The following is a 17,423-nucleotide window of genomic DNA, read 5'->3' on the forward strand; positions in this document are numbered from 1 at the left end:
CCAGCAGCAGGCCTGGAAGCCAATGATGACATCTGTAATGTTCAGGTCCCACTCCTCCTCCAGGTGGGCCAGCATGCCAGCCTGGAAGAAGACCTTGCTCTGGCCCATGTGGTACAGGTTGCTCTTGAGTTCCAGAGCTTCGATCCAGAGGAGGAGAGCCAGCTGCTAACCCCAGGGCACCCCAGCCACCATAGAGCCCTGGAGCAAGGCAAGGCCAGGAAAGGGGTCTGGAGCCTGGGTTGGCCCTGCTGCTCTGTGGGCAGCCTCCTCCTGGTGCAGGGAGAGTGGGGCTAAGGGGACGCAGGACGGGGCAGGTGGGGGTTAGCACGAGACAGGTAACAGGTAAAAGCCACAGAGAAATACAGAACCTCGGCCCTGTAGGTACATTACCTGCTGGAGTCTCTGCCCACGAGCATTTCTTACAAGGGTGGGAGTAGATAGTGGGGCTCAGGAGGCATTACCTTAGGTAACTAGGGAAACAGCGTCCCTGTGTGTTTATCTGACTGCCCTGGTTTTCACTGCTGTGCAGGCAGGGGCTGCTTTCCCTAGTTGCAGCGAGTGTGCTCCTCTTCATCGAGTACATGGGCTTCTCGTTGCAGTGGCTTCTGTTTCTGCAGAGCACAGGCTCTAGGGAGCTGGCTCAGTAGTTGCAGTGCACGGCCTTAGTTGCTCCGCAGCATGTCGGATCTTCCCAGACCAGGGATCAAACCCGTGTCCCCTGCATTGGCAGGCAGCTCCTTTGCCACTGGACCACCAGAGAAGTCCCAAAAGGTATCTCTTGAGAAAGGTGCTGTAAAGTCAAGACTGGCTCAACGTCCTTCAGAAGCACAGGAGCTAAGCAGGGGTGGCTGGGCAGTGTGGGGCCGTGTGCAGGGTGACGGGCAACACCATAGGTGGCTTGAGAGCCTCACTGGGACGGTACAAGGTGCTCCTCACCAAGTGTCCTTGTCGCAGAGGCTGGGTCCAGACCAGCTCCACAGGCATTTGAGTGTAACCAGTTGTTAGATATCCTGTGTCAGCAGCACAAGTTCCTGAGAAAATCGGTGGATTCTAAGTATGGACCTCTGCAGACTCAAGACTCCCCTCTTCTCTTAGGTCTGAGCCCCGGGAACAAGGCAGTTGGAGGCTGTGTGCCGGCTGGTATGAGGGCAGCTCTGTGAACTTCAGGGCATTTGTGAGAACCAGGAGCAGCAGCTAAAACCACCAAACTCAGGGCCAAGCGAGGAGCTAGAAGCCTCCAAAACAGGCCCTGCCAGAAGGGACTCAGGTCCTGGGTGGTGGCACAGACCTGTGCCCATCTCTCCCCACATTGGGAAGCATAGCAAGTGGTGACAGACAGCTCCGTAGCCTGGGCTCCAAGGAGGTGGGTCTGCCACCCTGGGCCCAGGATGAGCTGTGTTACAGAAACACCACATGCTTGCTTCACTTCCTCCTGAAGCAGGACACCCTGCGTCCTCCTGACCAATCAGCTCAACATGGATCCAGGGAAGAGGCTCAAGGCACCCAGAGGCCCCACCCAGGACGGCCCTTCCCAGGTGGGGGCTGTGGCCACATTCCAGGACCCTGGGCCCAGCTTCCTCCTGTTCTCTGTTGGGGTGACAAGCACGTGCTCTCAGAGGGGCAGTGAGGCCTTGATTAGGACCCAGGTGACAGTGCTGACACAGCGATGGCCCAGCCCAGGCTCCACAGGGGAGAATTTCCCCGCAGGAAAGAGGAACAGGAAGTGGGATCCCAGTGAAGATTGGTATCTGGAAGCAGCGCTCCTGGAGGTCCTGGAGCCTACTGCACCTCCCTGTTGCTGCACGTATGTAACATACATGCAGAGTCCTGGGAAAGGAGCCCACAGAGCAGGAGAAGCACTGGCATCGCGCAGGGGCCCTTCACCCCTGACATCCCTGCAACACGCAGCAGGGGAGGTGATTCGTGTTTGTGTCCAGCTGGGGAAGTGAGCGGTGCACTTGCTGTTGTGTGTGGGATGTTGGACCCAGAATAGGGTGAGGAGAGTCATTTCCATTGGTCTGAGAAGAGGGCACGTGTGCATCCAGGAAGCACTCAGTCTGGAGTCTCTCTTCCTGAGCCTCTCCCCCCAGGGTTAGGGTCCCTGTTAACCACTCATCTTCCTCATCCTTCAGCCTGCCCTATTGGTACAAGAATATAGTCCTCAGACCCAATCGCCTCTGTCTTCTGGGAACCTGACACTGGGATTCCAGGTGCTTGGACCTAAGCTCCCTGCTGGAAGGGGCCTCTGGGGACAGACGGTGAGCTCCTGCAGGGGGACCTGCGCTACTTTCTGTCCTTCCTGAACTGTGCAGGTGTGGGGGCTTCTTTCCATTCTCTCACCTGGCCTGCATCCCTCCAGTGCACGCTCTCTGTGCTCTCTTAGCCAAACTCAGTTTCTCTTGCTCAGAACCACAGGGATCTCACCCAACACAGGGGTCACTGAGGAATCGCATCATCTGCACATTGAGCTAAACGGGGTGCAGCTCTAAGGGTTTGGGGGGACGCTGAAAGGTTCTGTATCCAGTGCCTGGAACCCTGCCCAGGAGAAGTCTCTGCAGGATTTGAATTCCCCAGGAACTTACAAAAAATTAAAGAAGGAATGAAACTCATGGTTTGGGGATCAGACAGATGCTGGCCATGACTGCTGACGTCTCCAGGAAGGAATGGAAGGGCCGATTGAAGCCTCAGGGAAACACGGGCTGAGAGGGAGTCAGAGGCACTGAGGAAAGTCTCCTGAGGGAGGTTTGGACAAAAGTGTGGAGAAGGCTCTGCAGCACATGGGGAGGGACTTAGGAGATGTCCTGGGATCATTTTCAGGTCCTGGGTCTCTGGCTTCCTGCCCTGGGCTCTAGTGTGGGAGACTGTTAGGTGCTCGCATGCTCCACATGTGGAAACACAGAGAGTCAGTGCCCTGTGGAGCAGGCCCATGGGGGTGAGAGCAACACCCAGATGCTCCCCTTTCCTCCCTGGAGAGGAGGAGCCTGAGGCATCCCATTACAGCTCCTCAGAAGGTCGTGGCAGGTGCAATCCCAGATGGGTGACCAGGTCAGAACATGGCCTTGGATGGACTTTCCCTCCTTTCTGCCCACTTTCCCTAGCCCTCAGTCTTGCCCCTGATGATGGAGTGAGCCTGGCGACCAGCCCTGCCCTTTGGGGACCACAGGCTCCAGCAGGTAGGCTGCAGGGAGGCTTTGAGCATCTCTGCTCAGAGTCATTGGCAGCCATGGAGGAGGGGAAGCAGGTAGGGCTAAGATCAATATTCTTAAGAGTCATTCCAGCCCCATGTGGGGAATAGACAGGTGAGGCGGGGCAGTGCCCCAAGGTAAACACAAGAAGACGGTTCTGGAAGCTCCTCCAGGAGTCCTGGTGAAACCTGAAGGCAGCCTGGGTGAGGCATGTGCTGTCTCTCTCTCCCCTCTGTGTACGGCTGACCCCGCTTCACACCTGCACACAAGCCCTCTGCTCTCAATCACCCTTGGGTGCCCCTTGTCCATCCTGGTCCCCGGGGCTGGAGGAGGAGCATCCCCGTGCTCAGCCCAAATCAGACGACATGGGCTCCCCTGGGCGTCCCATGGGGCCTGGGGCTCCAGGGTCTGAGGGAAACGACTGGCTGGCAGGCAGGAGGAGCCATGGAGGATGTGCTCCCCGAGATCTTGGGCGACAGGCTCACGGGGAAGGAGCTCAGGCATCCGGAGCCCAGCTGAACCCATCAGTCCACACAAGGAAGCCTCAGTGAATCCGTGCTATTCATTGAAATAAAGTCTAGAGAACACAAGGTGAGAAGATCCGGTGTTCGTCGTCAGTCGTGTCAGGCTCTTATTGACCTGATGGACTGTAGCCTGCTGGACTCCTTTCTCCGTGGACTATTTCCAGGCAAAAAATTGGAGTGGATTGTCATTTCCTTCTCCAGGGATCTTGCCAACCCAGAAATCGAACACACGTCTCTTGTATTGGCAGGTGGATTCTTTAGCACTGAGTCACCTGGGAAGCCCGTGGAAAAGCATGGAGTTTCCTTAAAAAACTAAATATAGGGTTATTGTATGAGTCAGCACTTCTGGAAAAGACAGAAGCTCTAATCAAAAAGTAACATGCACGCCAATGTTCATAGCAGCACTCTTTATAATAGCATAGAAGCAACCTAAGTGTCCATCAATAGGAAAAAAGAGATGCGAAATAACTGGAATAGTACCCAGCCATACAAGCATAAAACAATGCTGTTTTTAGCTGCTTGGATTGACATAGAGACTATTGTAAATGCAGTAAGTCAGTCAGAGAAAAACAAATATTGTATGGTCTCATTTATAGGTGGAATCTAAAAAGTAGTACAAATGAACTTATTTACAAATCAGAAACAGCCTCACAGACAAAGAAAACAAAGTTATGGTACAAAATTAAGAAAGGGGAGGAAGGGTAAATAGGGATGTGTGGTTAACAGATGCCCACCACCATACCTAAGACAGACAAACAATAAGGCTTTACTGTTAGCACACAAAACTACATGTGTGATCAATACATTTGGCTGTACACCAGCAACCCACACAATACTGCAAGTCAACTACACTTCGATAAAAACAAACAAACAAACAATGAAGTCCCTGCCTAATTAATACAAACCTGCTGGGATCGAAGCTGAGCTGATGCGGGAGACACAGGGCTGGAGAACACCACCAGGGGGAGACTCTTCTCGCTGGGACATCACACCCTGAGGAGGGCGACAGAGGAGCCCCAGCTACTTCTCCTGGATCCCAACAGTCCTCACTCTGACTTTCTCTCATTTTCAACCCTTTCGTATTCCTGGCCTTCCACAGCTAGTTCCACCTGCCTTTCCCTTTATTCTACCCCCAGTGTGTTCTTTAGTCCAAAATAAGTGTTTCTCCCCTGCCCTCACTCTTTAGCCCCCCTCCTCCCTTAGTCCGGGCTCCAGGCTCTTTCTTTGCCCTCATCTGCCACCTGCTTCCATCTCTCCCTTGCTGTGCTCAGCTCCAGAAATGCCAAATTCCTAACACCCAGGACCATCAATGCTGTCTCCCCTCCTTTTCCCCTCTAACAATCTGCCTCTGAGACACTCAGCAAATGTCCCTGGTCCCTGCAATCCTCTGGGGTTGAGAGAATCAAGCCCTCCTGCCGGATTCTCATGGATCTCAGTGAGTAGCTCCAATATGCTTTCCAACTCCTGGGCCCGCTGCCTCAGCTTTTCAGCTGACTCTGTCTTTGCTCCATCATGTAAATGTATTGACTCTTTCACCAGGAAGCCCACATCTATCACAAGGCCGATACATGACATGACTATGCCAGTGATACGGACTCCTTTTGCCATTGTTGAAGCCATGCCGCCAAAAGTTTTTGGCACCTGAACGCTGCCATGAATGAAGGTTTTCCCATTGGTTATGAAGAACTTGACTTTGGCTGCTAAGGCAGGGCTGCCTTCTATCACCCTGATAAATTGGAAATTCTTCTCAATGGTTTGTAGGACACTGATGAATGACCTCGTTGCAGAAATAATTTGAAGTTTCCTGTTAAGGAGTATATCCTCGATTACCTTCCATCTCTTTCTGTCACGGGACAGCAGTTGAATGGTTTTGGTTTCTGCTGATGATGTGTTTACGTGTTCCACGATGCTGGTGGACACACTGGTCACAGTAGACGCTATGCCGAGCCCTAACCCAGTGGCCAAGAGAGGCAGAGTGGCCCCCATTGTCAGAGGTGCCAGAGCCAGGCCAACGATGCTGAGGATGCCAGACACAGCGCCAGTGGAGTGGGCCACCACCTTGGAGATCGTGCAGTCCTTGTGCACCTTGTCAACTTTGTCTGCAAAAGCACGGATCTTTTCTGTGTCTTCCTCCAGGTCCTGTTTCATCTCAGGAAACTCCTCCAAAAACGTCTTTCTGTCCAGCTGGTCTTGTTGGAGTGTGCATGGGTCCTTCCCACTCATGTTTGTTTTCAGGCTGTTCAGATATTCATGTAGTGCCTTTGCCTCCTCCCTGTAATAATGAAGGTCAAGGAATTAAGACAATTTGTTTGTCTGTAAAAATAGGCTGGACAAGATCTATTCTGCATAAATTACAGAAATTGTTTTTTAAATGTTTATAAGTGTTTCTTTTTATATTAAGCACATATTTGGACATTGTAAATGCTCCATATACTTATTCAATGGTGGAAAACATATGCAAAAATCATATTAGGATACCATTAAGGTAGGCATTTGGTAAAGACACTCGGGGCAGGTCAAAACCATCACTTGCCAGGAGTTGGTAGAGTGGGCACTCCACAGAGAAACAAAGAGAAGTTTGATTGAAACAGAAAACCCTTCATTCGTGGACCTTAGTGTGTAGTGAGAAGTCAATCTGCTCTTAGCCCTTGATTCTGGGAAGTGGTCTCTAAGCCCCTAGAATGTTCTGGCTGATAGGAGTGTCCTTAATTGCTCTGGCCTTTGGTCACTGGACAAACAGAAAAGGTGACATTTGCGATGGGGCCTCTGGTTCACGTGGTATCAGTTCTGACTTCTGGAGGAACTGGACTTCAGGGCATTAGTATGACCGCCGGGAGGAGCTGGAGACCACAAGTTAGGATAATTTGTTTTTAAGTGGGTGAGATTCCCTGGCAGGCAGTGCTCTGCGTGTCCTGCCACACACTGATTCCAAGGCTGGAAAGCATCCTGGGGACACGGAAGCTTTGTGTATGAAACCTGCCTAGACTATCCCTGTGCCTGAAACTGCATCCTTTCCCGTAATAAACCATAACCGGGATGACGACATCTTCAGTGAGCTCTGAGAATCCTTCTAGGGAATTCTCAAACCTGACGGTGATTATGGGAACCCCCAAACTTGCTGCTGGTGTTAAATATAAGGACAGTCCTGGAGACTGTGTCCTTAGATTTTGCAGGTTGGCTAACTCTGCATACTTAGGAAAAAAAAAAAAAACACCAAAAGTCAGAGGTAGAAGGCACCTTAAAGATCAGTTTGCCTGGCATCTCCTCTCTTCCAAGGCTTGTGCCCTTGATCGTTACATTGGAAACTCACTGGGTCCATCCACTTCCCCAACTGACAGGGAACCAGGAGATGTGCTGTGAGCTCTGGTTCCCTTGGACCCTCTGGCTCACCTCACTGACTCCTGACCCATCTCCCAGCATCCCTGACCTCTCGGATGTTACATGTTAGCTGGTAAACATGCCTGCTCCCCAAGGCCATGTGCAACTTCATACACCCTCTCTAAGACTCAAGAGACTTGAGGAATCACCCATTTGAATTGTTAATCCTGAGGAGACTGGCACTTGCACAGCGGGTGGAGGAAGTGTTCTCCTCTTGGGTGGGGATGCGTGAGGCTCCTCAGAATCCCTCAAATGACACGCAATCATAGCCACTCACTGTGACCCTGGAGGCTCACTGAGCCACTGCTTTCCCACTGTCAGGGCCACTCCACATAGACTAGAAGAGGGTCCCAGATGGAGTGAGAACCCAGGTCCCAGGCAGGGTGTGGAGGGCATGATCATCCAGGGCCCTCTAGCCCAGCGTGAGGGGATCCCATCAGGGAAGAAAGAAATGTCCCCACTCCCACTCCCGGAACCTCTGTTAGCATCACAGCCCCTTCAGCTCTGTGTCCTCGGGGCCCACTCTCCTCACTCTAGTCCTGGCCCTGCTGCCCAAGCCTGCCTACTCGTCCTCCAACCTGGACCTTCTGCTCCACCCTGACCCTGGGTCTGACCCTGGTCCAGGCCTCCCTGGGCCTTTGGACAAGATGATTACGTTTGCTTCCCCACCTCTGACCTGCAGTTCACTCTGAGGCCATCACCATAGTCCATCAGATTGAACTGCTATTCCCACTGGACACAGAAGAGACCTGGGGCCCCAGAACATAAGCCCAGAGCCCCAGAGCCAGGCAGGGCTACAGCCAGGACCCCACCAGCTCCACCCAGTTCCTCTCCAGCCTCTCTGCCATATGGGCCAGTTGGATCTTGCACGGTTGTTACAGTTCCTAAGATGGGGAAGGAAAGGGCTCTAGTTAGAATCCCCAGCAACACAAAAGGATGTTGGCAGGATTTACTGACTTGTTCGAAAGTGAACCCTATTTGTCCTCCTCTCTAGGAAAAAGATCTTTGCCCCCTATCTCTTCTCAAGAAGTTATTTCAAAGTTAATATTAATTGAGCTCCTACTCTGTGTCAGCCATCATGCAAAGCACTTTGCATGCATGATCTCAGTGTCCTCACAAAAAACTGAACAGATGAAGAAACTAAGGCAGAGAGCAGTTCAGTAACATGTCCAAGGTCACATAACCTGACCCTGTAGCAGGTTTCATCTCTTCTCAACCCGAGGCCATTCACTGCCAGCAAATGACATGAAGGAAACACTGCTATTGGGATCTTGAGAAGGAACATCCTTGACTCCAATTATAGGATGCTGCCTGGAGGAGGTGTGCCTGCCAGGAGGAACCTGGCCTGGGGCAGAGGGATCTGAGTGGCATTCCTGGTGCAGCCATGCATGTTACCTGGGTAAACTGGCAGTAGCTACAAATTTCTTCGTATATTGGAGTACAACCTTCAGTTTCTGTTGTGTGACCTGGGAATGCTCAACAACAACTTTAAAAACAGTTTCACTCTCTAGATGGAAAAAGAAAAAAATAAAATTAGAAGAAATTGTGGTGAAATGGAAATGGCGTTGAGTAGTTTGCTCCTTGGAAGAAAAGTTATGACCAACCTAGACAGCATATTAAAAAGCAGAGACATTACTTTGCCAACAAAGGTCTGTCTAGTCAAAGCTATGGTTTTTCCAGTAGTCATGTATGGATGTGAGAGTTGGACTATAAAGAAAGCTGAGCACCGAAGAATTGATGCTTTTGAACTGTGGGGCTGGAGAAGACTCTTTAGAGTCTCCTGGACTGCAAGGAGATCCTACAAGTCCATCCTAAAGGAAATCAGTCCTGAATATTCATTGGAAGGTCTGATGCTGAGGCTGAAACTCCAGTACTTTGGCCATCTGATGTGAAGAACTGACTCATTCGAAAAGACCCTAATGCTGGGAAAGATTGAAGGCGGGAGGAGAAGGGGAAAACAGGATGAGATGGTTGGATAGCATCACTAACTCAATGGACATGAGTTTGAGTAAACTCTGGGAGTTGGTGATGGAGAGGGAGGCTTGGCATGCTGCAGGCCATGGGTTGCAAAGAGTTTGACACGACTGAGCGCCTGAACTGAACTGAACTGAAAAAGTGTTTAAGGTCCACCTTCTTGACCAAAGGTCCCTGGTATTATGGGTGGGGACATATGTGTCCCCTCTGCCCCAATTCATATGTTGAAGCTCTGACCATCTCTCCCTGAGGACTGAGGTAGCACAGTCCTGACCTGAGTTCAGTTCAGGGTCCCCTAACCCTTGCAGAGTGGCTGAGGTAGGGGGGTGGCAGGGCGAGAACTGGAGCAAACAGGCTCTGTGGTGACACCCCAGGGTCTGGGAGCAGAAGGAGGCTTGGAGCAAGGGAGAGGGCAGGAGAAGCTCCAGGGACGTTGGGGGACCTCCTCTCCCTCTCCTGCCTCACCTTGGGGATCCCCCTCAGCTGTCCCCCTTACCGTGTCTTGGCCTCACTTCGGAGACCCTTGCTGGACGGCGGTGGAGGAGGAAGTAGACACCGTGCTGTGGTGCCTGAGGAGAGGGTTGGGTTGAGGCTGTCCGGATAGAACCCCGAATGTGGGGGGCTCCCCTGGCCTCTCTGGAGGGATCCAGAATGCTTAGCCATCCCCTTCTTGGTTTTTGATTCCTTTGTGGGTTGTCTCAGCCTGGAGGCACCACCCTCAATTCTGGATCACAAGTGGAAACCAGCCAGACAAGAGATAACTGACTACCTGAGCAGTAAACGAGGTCTGTGGAGCTCATGATGGCAGCAGCAGGGGCTTGGAGATGTCTCTTCAGCCCACCTGTCCAAGTCAGGCTGGAAGGAGGTGTGGCTTCACCCTTGGGGAAGAGAAAACAGGCTGTGGGCTAGATCACGAGTGAGCAGCGGCTGCAGGGAGCAGCGAGGTGGGAGGCCTCTGGTGGGTTCCCCTGGGACGACCATCAGTGACACCAGACACTTAACCCTCTGCGTTTCTCTGTCCACTGGGCTCTGCTGTCTGTTAGTTAAGAAAAGTCACTCACCTCCTACAGCTCCTTTCAAGCTGAGTCAGAGTCCTGCTCTCCTGTTGGGGCACGGGGAGAAGGCAATCAGACAGGAGACAGCCATCTGTGAAGTTATAGGAGCAATAAAACCAGAGACAGGAGAACTCATAGAAAGGAACATGGAAAGGAATACTCTGGAAAGTGTGTGAGGCTGGACATCTGCGTCACTAGCTGGTAGTAACTAATGTTGATTCAGTTATGATGTGCAGGCTCCTGAAACAGCTAAAGATGGGTCAGCCCAAGACTTCATGCTGGTGTCAGTGTCTGGATTTGAACCCAAGTCTTTCTGATTCAAATAGCAGGTTAATGATAACTATGCTGTACTCTCAACAATATACAAAAATACTTACCTGGGGATATATGTTAATTGGTAAATGACTCTTTTTATTCCAAAATGATGTCTTGCTCCCTGTGCCTGAGTCTCTGCCTTGATAAAGTTTCTGGTGCTGCAGCTCCCATAGCCCACATCCTCCTTGCTTCTGCAGGAGCCTTTCTCCCACAAGCCCCCTCCCTGCAGCCCTGCCCTGGGCAGCTGGGGACCTGGGTGGCGCCCAGTCCTCTCTGCTGTCCTCCCCTAACTGTTGCACTTTTGGGTTGTTTCAAATTGTTTGTGTAAATGGTAGTGTAAAGAACACTCTTCTTGCATGAAACTTTGCCTGTACTTGAGACCATTTCCTTAAGCTGTTTCTGGAAGTAGAATGATGTGGTCAGGGATCTAAACATTTTAAATGTTTTCATACCTAGAGTCGCTCTCTTGTGCCAAAAAATTGCACCAATTTATTACAGTTATGTTCATATATGAGGGTGTCAATTCTTTTAATCTTGCCAATTCTCAGAAGTCTCTACTTTAAAACAGATCTTTACTGAGAGAGAATTTTTTAATTCTGTTTGGGATTACATTGCCTTGGTAGATGATGAAAGAAAGCAAACGTTGATTACATTCAGCAGTGTTGTAAGAAGACAAAAGTGCGTTTATCAGCTCCTCCTCCTGAGACCTGACGGAAGTGATAGGAAACATGCTTGCAGTTATAATAATGGCTACTGATGGGGGAGTCTCTGTGCTTGTGGTCTTTGTTCTGTATGATAGTTAATCTAAGACTTTACTGAACATAATTTGGATTATTCCAGTAACCCTTGAGATATGCACTCCAACTTCCCTCCTTTTTTCATAGATGTTATGTGCCTTGTCCAAGGTCAGAAATCTTGTCCATGATAGACTAGGTTTCAACCCTCCAACTTCCCTCCTTTTTTCATAGATGTTATGTGCCTTGTCCAAGGTCAGAAATCTTGTCCATGATAGACTAGGTTTCAACCCACTTACTGGGCTCAAGAGCCCATACCTCGCCTCTTGGTACTCTGCTGCTAATATAAAGCCAGGAATGTGGGCAACAGGAGCCCAGAGTCTTCAGCAATAGCTTGAAGACTGACTGGATGAAGAAGTGACTGCTGAATCTAGAGGAGAGGAGGGAAGAAACGGGGAGAAGGTGTACAGGCAAGAGGAGTGCTTGCTTAGAGCAAAATGAGGGTGACACAGAGGAGAAAGCAGGGGATAGTCCCAGCAACCCACATCCCATCACATATTCACCCAAATCCACACCAGATGGAGGAAAATCTTAATTCAGAGACTCCAGAAAAAATACTTCTGTATTCTGGAATTTAGGTGTCCTCAGGCAAGCACTCTACAGAGAAGCTTACCAGTCAACTTATTCCCTCTTAAATATGAATGGGTCATCCAGGATTGGATACATGGAAATGATGACAATGTGGAAAAGGGTGACTAAGATAAACAGATGAAAAATGACACCAGAAGGGATGGATGGACAATTTTGAAGAAGAAAATAATTTTTAAAACTTGAACCCAGGTCCTTAAGTCAATTAAAAGGGATTTTTATTTATAAAATGAGATTCACTGAGAAGTGGGAAAAAATGAAACAGACAAAAAAAATCTTGGGAATTAATAAGTGTTTACAAAATAAGTCTAAAGAAAGATTGGAAAATAAGGTTAAAAAAAGCTTCCAGAAAAATTTTTTTTAATGACAGAAGAAATGGAGCTAAATTGAGAATAGAAACGTTGCTATTCACAATCGTTCCTTAGCAAGTTACTTGAGAGTGAGGTGCAGAGGGAAAGAAAAGGTGTGTGTGTGTGTGTGTGTGTGTGTGTGTGTGTGTGTGTGTGGTGATGTAAAGGATAACCAAGAGAAAGAAATATTCTTGAATGTGATCCAGGAATCAGGAACATCAACCTAGAGAGAAGGGAATCCAAGGATCACAGCTGGGCACACAGGAGATCTAGAGAGAAACCAGTTCAGAATGGGGTAAAATGTCCAGAGTCTGTGGGGACAGGGGACTCGGTATCATATGAGGCACAGGGGCAAAGAAATGGAGGAAATTTGAAGATAGACAGTGCAAGGCGTGAAAACAAAGGCAATTCCAAACATCAGGAAAAACTAAAGCTATGCCAAAATGTGTGTGCAAATACACAGTATTAATACAAGTTACTCAAGAGAAAATGTTTAAAACATCACAAAAATGTAAATTCTCTTCTTTGACTTTTAACATTTAGAACAAAGCATTTAAATATGAGAACTAAATTTATTTGCTGTCAATCAATGTAAATATTAAATCACACTTCTAGAAGGTGGGAGCTGAAGCACTGAAGGGAGAAAGAGAATTAGTCTCATTTTACAAAGTGGGGGACCAAGAAACACCAGCTGAACCTGAGGGCCTAAGAAATAATGGCACAAATAAAGTGCATATAACCACAAAGTTTTCTAATAGAAGATGTAAGATTAGTGATATAATGATATTAGGAGAAGATAGGGATGGATATAAGAAAAAGTATAAAAATAACTGAAATCATTACCTTCCCTGGTAAGAAGTAAGTTAATAGTATCAGACTTTTTAAATTAGGAAAAGAAAAATATGATACTTAATATTTATTAGCTATTGTGGTTGACAACTTCCCACTTTCCACCAGGCAGCATTCTAAGTGCTTCTCAAGCATTCACTTATTTTTAGTTCTCTCAATGACCCTGTAAGTAAGGAAATTATCGAAGGATATTGCTAAAGCAAATAACTGAAAGTGCTTTTTACTACAAAGGGGTGTGCAGAACCCTCTGTATAAACTGATTTGTTTTAAACTTATGCTTTTAGTCTTTTGGATTTTTTTAATTTTATAAAAGCAGAAGTCACTTCACAGTAGTTAGTAACCCATAAGAATGGGTTGATTTCTGGTGCCACCACATAAAACTGGAGGAAGCAATTGGATTAAGAGACAGAAAGAAACAAGCCTGAGACCTGATGTGACAACTGTCAGTGTAGGAGACGTGTTTGTGATGATGAGGCCAGGTTCTCTAGGAAAAGGAGGGATGATAATACTCGTAAAGCAGGACAATCACAGTGAAGTGTGGCCTTAAACAGATCCATCATCCAGCAGCGCCTTGCCCACAAACGTGTGCCCCCATGGGCTTCTGTCCACTCAGAGGAAGCCAGACTCCTTGAAGTGGAGGTCAGTTCCACAGGCCGGCCTCTATATCCACAGGTTGGCGTCTGTACACCCCCAAAGGCACAGATTCTCTTGGAAACGTTCAGAGCAGCATTTAGAAGGGGCACCCATATAAAATGAGCTTCCCTGGTGGTTCAGATGGTAAAGAATCTGCTTACAATGTGAGAGACCTGGATTCGAGCCCTGGGAAGATCCCCTGGAGAAGGAATAGCTACCCACTCCAGTATCCCAGTCTAGAGAATTCCATGGACAGAGGAGCCAGGCTCCTCTGACAGTCCATGGGATCACAAAGGGTTGGACCCGACTGAGCCACTGTAATGTAACTCACATATAATAATGCTGCTGATGATGGAAAGTGAATACTATGATCATGTTTCATTGGGCCAAGTTGATTCTGAGAAAGGCCATGAGTTCATAATAATTCAATGAGAAGAGTTTATATTAAGTGTGGCTAAGAAGAGAGACATAAAGCTTACAAAAGGTAGCTATGCTGCAAACAGGAGAAACTGCAGTGGGAAAGAAAGAGGAGAAAGTGTAGTGGGAAATCTTTCATTGTTAATTGAATTTAATGATAAGAGGAGTCTTAAAATCTATGGGCACATTGCCTTCCGTCTATTTATGTGACCATTATAAAGGACTGAGAAGGAAAGAATACCCCTGACATCCCAAGGCTGGCCTGGTATCACAACAGGGCGATGCTCTTCTCCCGTTGGATGCAAAGACTCGCACAGAACTCCAGCCTCACACAGGGTCACCCTGAGAGCTGGAGCAAAGGAGACAGCAGTCACCCATCACTGCGCCCCCACCAACACCACACCCCCTCCCTGGGGTGAAAAGCATGACTGCTCCTTCTTTACCAATCACACGTTTATGCTCACTCTCCCCTCTCCATAGATGAGTTACTGAGACCCCCACTGACAGAAGTGCCCGTCATTTTCTGTGTCACCTAATCAGAGTGGACCCATTTCCTTAGTGAGAGAGTCAAAGTCTCTCAGTCATGTCCAACTCTTTGCAATCCCATGGACTATAGAGTCCCTGGAATTCTCTAGGCCAGAATACTGCAGTGGGTAGCCTTTCCCTTCTCCAGCGGATCTTTCCGACACAGGAATCCAACTGGGGTCTCCTGCATTGCAGGCAGATTCTTTACCAACTGAGCTATCAGGGAAGCCCCCATTTCTTTAGAGCCTCCCCCAAATCCCCTCACCTGAGCCCCCATCCTAGAATCTTTCTGTCACCTTCTCTCTGTGATGCCTGGGGTTGTCACTCAGGAAGAGTAACTTGTTCACTAGGGAGTGTGCCTGGTGGTGGAGGCTGGAGGCACTGATTGTGTGGATGGCAGAGAATTCGCACAGGCAGGTCTACCTTGAAGCAGGTGGGAGAGGAGAGCTGGCTGGTCCCGTGCTGCCCTCTCTGCCCGGAAGCTGCATGACCCAGGAGCCAGGGCAGCTGAATGACATCATGAAACATGAGGACCAAGAGCCAAGAGAGAAGAGGAGGGCTTGGGCAGAAAGAGCTGGGTCCTGGATGATGCCAAAACTTTGTAAATGCATCTGAACCCTCGACCTCATCCTTCCGCCCTTCCCTCCCATTCTTGGCCTGGTCCTGACCCTTGTCTGGGGCCTCAGCTGGGTGTGGATGCTGACGGTGCTTCCTCTGCTGGATTCCTCACCAGGGCTTCCTCCTCTGTTAGCCTCTGATTGGTCCCTTTCTGGAAAGGCTGTTGGTGGGAGAGGGGAGGACCCTGGAGAAGCCTGTCCCTGCCCAGCTGCATGGGCAGACAGATTCTCCCAACCATCTCCCTCATGTGCCTGCAGTCACCCTCCCTGGGAAGGGAAAGGGGCGTTAGGAAAGTCCCTGGCCAAGCATCCGGACTCTCCCGACTGCCCGAGCTTCCGTGTTCCTCACCCTCTCTGTCTCCGCAGGGCCTGCTGCAGGAGACTGACAGCTCCCTGCCACAGGCTGCCCTCCCCATGCATGTGCTTCCCCACTGGCCTCACTGTGTGACGGATTACTTGTCCCTGGAGGCCCAGCTCCAAGCCTCCCTCTGCCACCTTCCCCCAGCTGCTCCCCAGCTCCTCTTGAGGGCCGCACTTTCCTGGGAGTGGTCCCTTTTTGCTCAGTTTCTCCAGGTCTGAGAACCCTTCCCGCATCATCAGGGGCCCTGTCTCTTCTCTGCTGCTCCTCCTGTCCAGGGCCTCTGGGCACCCTCCTTCCTCCTGGGCACAGCCTGGCCAAAATATGAGGGGTGGGACCCCTTATGCGGACATGAAACAAGCAGCTTCTCGATGACACAGCACAACCCCAGTGCCCCCTGTTAAAATTAGAAAGGGAGGGAGGGGAGAAGGAGAAAAAGTGGAAGAGAACGAGGTGGAGAAGAAACTAAAGATCCCAATCAATCAATCATTCAAAAGGATCCAAGTACACCAGAGAGAAAAAACTGAAGGGACTGAAGGAAGCATTAAAAATGACATTGATTTGAGAAAGCCTTTCTAAATACACACATTTCACAAGATATAATGGAAATTCTGACTTACTGAACTCTTGGAAATAAAAATTGTCAAGGATCCCATAAACCAGGTCAGAAAAGACATCTGCACCCACAGGGAAAAATGGAAATCAGCTTTTAAAAACTTAGTAAGAGAATAGAACAAACAATTCCCCACGAGGTAGTTTGCCCAGGGTCACACAGCTCTCTGTGGGCAGGGAGGAGGCCAAGACCAGGCCTTGGGACATGGGTCCGAGGGAGGGGTGGGAATGTGATTGTAATAACCAAACATTTCTAGGGTTGTCTCTGCCGGTAAAAAACATAGATCTAAGCTCATGCCCCTCCTGTTATACTGATGTCTGTAGAGTTTGGCTTTTTATCTTAACACTGCAACACAGGGATATATGTGGACCTTGTGCAGTGAGCCCTTCTCACTTCTTCCGGCAGCGCCACCTTCCCCGCACAGGACCTCCCATCACCCACATCCTGAGCAGAGGGCCTGGCAAACACAGGAAGCCAAAGCCTTTCGACTCCCCACTTGGTTTCCTGTCTATTTCCAGGCCTCAGTGTCCCCCAGGGCCTGGCACTGAGCCTGGCTCTCAGAGGCAATGTTTTTCAACAAACCTTGATTCCCTGTAACTGAAAAAAATCCACTTTCCCCCATCAGCCCCAGCCTAGCACCCTGGGGACAGCGCCAAGGTGGCCAGGCCATAGGAGGAGAGGCTCTGACTCCCCTGTCCTCCTCCACCCTGTCTGCTTCCTCCAATTTCTCAAAGTACTAAGCACACCCAACAGCCACCTTCCTTCTGGGGTCACTGCTCATGTCTCAGGAGTCCACATCCTGAGCTGAGCCCACCGGAACGGGTGCCGGCCTCCCTCTGCTCTGTTTAGGGGCCCTCAGCTGGGAGGAAGCCCTCAGACACACCTGCCTCCACATCCAGGCTCTGCCCCTGCTTAACCTGCTGCCTTGGCCATGACCTCACCTCTCTGAGCTTCTGTTTCCTTCTTCTGTCAACTAGTGACATCATCCTTTCTCAGACATTCATCCTGAGGATGGGGAGATGGGCAGGGTCCCTCCCCTCTGCTTACCCAGGGGTTTTCCTCTGGCTGAGTGTGAACAAGATCCAGGTGTTCTCAGCTGTGTGGATGCAGCTGCCAGCCGTGCATCTCTGCAGTGACCACACACACCCTCTGTGCCTAGATACACCCTGGGAAGCAAAAGTGGAAGCAAAACCCTCACTTCTGAGTGGTTCAAGTCAGACAAACACCCTGCCCACCAGGCCCCGCCCT

The sequence above is a fragment of the Capricornis sumatraensis genome, chromosome 4 (genome assembly GCF_032405125.1).
Source record: "Capricornis sumatraensis isolate serow.1 chromosome 4, serow.2, whole genome shotgun sequence".
Classification (NCBI taxonomy): Eukaryota; Metazoa; Chordata; class Mammalia; order Artiodactyla; family Bovidae; genus Capricornis; species Capricornis sumatraensis.